Below are 3,761 nucleotides of genomic sequence, written 5' to 3'. Positions count from 1 at the left end.
GTTGAATGAAAATAAATTCAAGAGAAATTTTCGAATTTTTCAAGAGAACCAGTTTTCTTGAGTTAAGAGAGTTTTTCTTCAGGCAAAATATTTTCTTTTACACTGAAATAAATTCTCGTGGCACTAAATGTTTTTTTAAGAACGATGACGACTTTAGTTCAAGTCTATCTTTTTTATCAGTGTACAATGAGATGCAAAAAACACACTTCACTAACGATATTATTGCACAAGGTGTTTTAAAGCTAGGGTATGAAGCAACCCTTCGATTAACGCTGTATAATAAGCCAAATACTAAAGTTTATAATAAACTGAGTTTACGAATTAAAGTTTATATATTTATACCGGGTGCGTCTCAAAAGTGACTCATCCTTATAATTTTTGAGAACGAGATTTGGTATATGTTTTATTTATTTATTTTTATTTGTATTTTAAATTTCAATCTAGAGTGCCATGGCTATGTTAAAAACACCAATTTTTAATCAAGGAGCCTTGGAAAAGTAGATTTGATCATCTAATAGTGCCTTGTCCTGGCCGGTTAAAAGATGCTTAAATCGTATTTTAAATCATATTTCAATTTTTGCAAATGGAACGAGGGTGGCTCATTAGCATATTTGGAAAAGGCATTTTTTTACGAATAATTTGATACCACACACTTGGTATTTCGAGTCAAATTTTCGTTATGAACCGCATGTTATAATTTCAAATACACCATATGCGAAAATGTCAAAAATTGACATATGGCATGTGATTCTATTCAGAGTGTTATTTTCTATAGAATAAAGTAAAAAATACCGAAGGTGCTATTTAGAAATCAAAAGTTGTAGTCATTTCCGGTGAAATGGAAGTGACCGAAAACAATTGAATACGCCAAATTTTATCTGAAAACTTTACGTCAATTGTCAATATGTCATATACCAACATACCAAATCCCGTTTTTATAACTGAAAATTTTAAAAAAGTTATAGGGGGTTCACTTTTGAGACGCACCCGGTATAGAGTTTGTTAAAAAATCTGGCGTAAATCTGAGTAACCTAGTTTTACAACTACTATGGATACGTCAGTTGAGTTTGACACTTAATGTCAGTTTAATAATAGAGAACAACGGCATACGGTCGAGTCGGTCTACAAACACGTAAACGTTTACGTACGCTTGCGCATTTCTTATATTTTTATTTTTTATACACGTAAAAGAGTCTATACGTCTACGTCTACGTGCCAGCAGCTGCCGACTCGACCGTATGCCGTTGTTCTCTAATATTGTTTTTTTCAAACACCACAGAAGTATTAATTTTTGCGACGTGATGGACAATATAAAAGTCATTATATTCGCGTCCAGTCCGAATGTATTATCTTGATTTTTCTATACGTAGTACCGTCCCTGCGTGCACAATTTTAAAGCTATAAGCTAAATTCCCTCCCGCTACCAGTCTAGGTGACCGCGCCGGCCCTGGCGCGGCGGTCGGTATTCATTCGTCTTTCGTGCACGGTGCAGTGCGGATCGTAGCTCTCCGATTTCTTCGTCGTAGATCGATGAAGCCATTTTGTTTATTCTCTACTCATTTTGGATATTACTATGTAATATACGGTGTTCTACAGCTAGGTAGAACACAAGGAACAATATGTAAGTATTGTATAATATTTATTTTTAGAGAAAAACGAAGTGGACGTAAATAACGGAATATTAGAATTAGATAAAAGAAGAAAACAATAAGAATATTATATATATCGGACTGTTGTACTCTCAGTGAGACAAAGTTCGTACGTGTAAAGAATGTCCTTCTCCTTGTAAGAGGAATTCTCATTTATATAAGGTTCTATATCTCGCAGTCAAGAGAATATTATAAATGCCAAAGTGTTGCATCTCCGAGTGAGTCAAATTTCGTACTTTTAGAGGATGGCCATATGAGAGAGATTCCTTTTATAAGTCAATATTGATATCCCACTATCGAGAGATAAATTACAGGTATCACAGGTAAGTATCTTATAATATTTATTTTCAGGTAATTAAATAATGGAGGGAAATAATTGAAGTGGAAGCAAATCTCTAAATGTAGAAATTAGAGGCAAGGAGGAGACAATGGAAGTAGACAAATGGAGAAAGCAATAAGAATATCGTATATATCGAACTGTTGTGCTCCCAGTGAGACAAAGTTTCCTATTTAGAGAATGCCCTTCTCCTCGTGAAAGGGATTCCTATTATATGAGGTTAGAAATCTGGCTATCAAATAATATTATAAATATCGAACTGTTGTTTTCCCAGTGACGCAAAGTTTCCTATTTATAGAGAATGCCCTTCTCCTCGTGAGGGGGATTCCTATTGTATGAGGTTCTAAATCTCTCTATCAAGAGAATATTATAAATACCGAAGTTGTGCCGAAGTGTTGTATCACCCAGGGAGTCAAATTTCTCATTTTTCGAGAATGGCCGTCTCCGTGTGAGGGATTCCTTTTATAAGTCATTGTTGATATCCCCTATCGAGATATTAATTACACGTATTACCGGTGAGTATCTTATAATACTTATTTTTAGGAAATTAAATAATGAATGGAAATAATTAAAGTAAAAGCAAATTTCGAAATATGGAAATTAGAGGCAAGGAGGAAACAATGGAATTAGACAAAAAGAAAAAATGAGAATAACATATATATATCGAACTGTTGTCCTCTCCGTGAGACAAAGTTTCGTACTTACAGAGAATGCCCTTCTCTTCGTGAGAGGGATTCCTATTATATGAGATTCTAGATCTCGCAATCAACAGAGTACTATAAATGCCGAAGTGTTTTATCTCCCAGCAATGAAATAAGGTATGAAACAAAATTTTGTACTTTTAGAAAATGCCTATCTCTGGAATGGATTTCTTTTTTTATGAGATTTTAGATCTCACTCTCAAGGGAATATTATTTATATATTTAGGTGCCAAATATTTGTATCTCCCAGTGAGACAAAATTTCGTACTTTTAGAGAATGCCCATCTCCGTGTGGGAGGGATTTCTTTTATACGTTATCGATAGCCTTATCGAAAAATTAATTACACGTATTACATGTAAGTCTTTTAGAATATTTATTTTTAGACGAATATTGGATGGAAATAAATAGAAGTACATCCCGAAATGTGGGGATTAGAGGAAAGGAGAAAACAAAGGGATGAGGAATATTGTATAAACACGGACTGTTCTTCTCCCAGTGTTCTTTTCATAGCGAGACAAAGGTTAGTACTTTTAGATAATCCTCTACTCCGTGTGAGAGGGATTCCTTTTTTAAGATATTCCAGAGCTCGCTATCGAGATAATATTATAATAACCGAAGTGTTGTTGTCTCAATGATACAAAATTTTTTAATTTTAGTGAATGCCCTTCTCCGTGTGAAAGGGATTCCTTTATAAATGACGTTCTCGGTCTCGTTATCGTAGAAGTAGATTTCACAAAAGAATTTCAAGTGATAAATCTAAAAATTTTAGACCCTCAAAAAAAAAACGATATATTTCAACAGGAAAACTCCCCCACACATTATATTTATAAGGCTGTACGTTCAAAAAGCAGGACAGTCGTTATTTAAGTGTCACTATCTCATAACAGATCGAACACAAGGTCAGCAACTAGGAAGAGGAAAATAACCAAATCTAGCGATTTGTGCAGTTTGTTGGGGGAAGGGCAATCCAAAGAGACTACAGAACATTCGACTCTTCGATGATGATACATTCTTCTTCGGGAGACGAATTCAGTCTTAGCCAATGATCTGGCTTCAGCACAGAACAAGGTCCA

General features: G+C 34.6%; 1 long non-coding RNA gene across 1 annotated transcript; it reads left to right on the top strand.

Annotated features, from left to right (window-relative positions):
• Positions 1–1,448: 1,448 nt before the first annotated feature.
• Positions 1,449–3,473, top strand: LOC115881669. Its single transcript, XR_004050067.1, has 2 exons — positions 1,449–2,804; positions 3,072–3,473. It is a non-coding gene; the product is annotated as an uncharacterized LOC115881669 (long non-coding RNA).
• Positions 3,474–3,761: the final 288 nt, after the last annotated feature.

Source organism: Sitophilus oryzae, unplaced genomic scaffold, assembly GCF_002938485.1.
Source record: "Sitophilus oryzae breed Bouriz unplaced genomic scaffold, Soryzae_2.0 scaffold_172_pilon_pilon, whole genome shotgun sequence".
In the NCBI taxonomy this organism is placed as follows: domain Eukaryota; kingdom Metazoa; phylum Arthropoda; class Insecta; order Coleoptera; family Curculionidae; genus Sitophilus; species Sitophilus oryzae.
The sequence above is the reverse complement of the archived record's forward strand: the minus strand, read 5'-3'. Positions and strand labels throughout refer to the sequence as shown.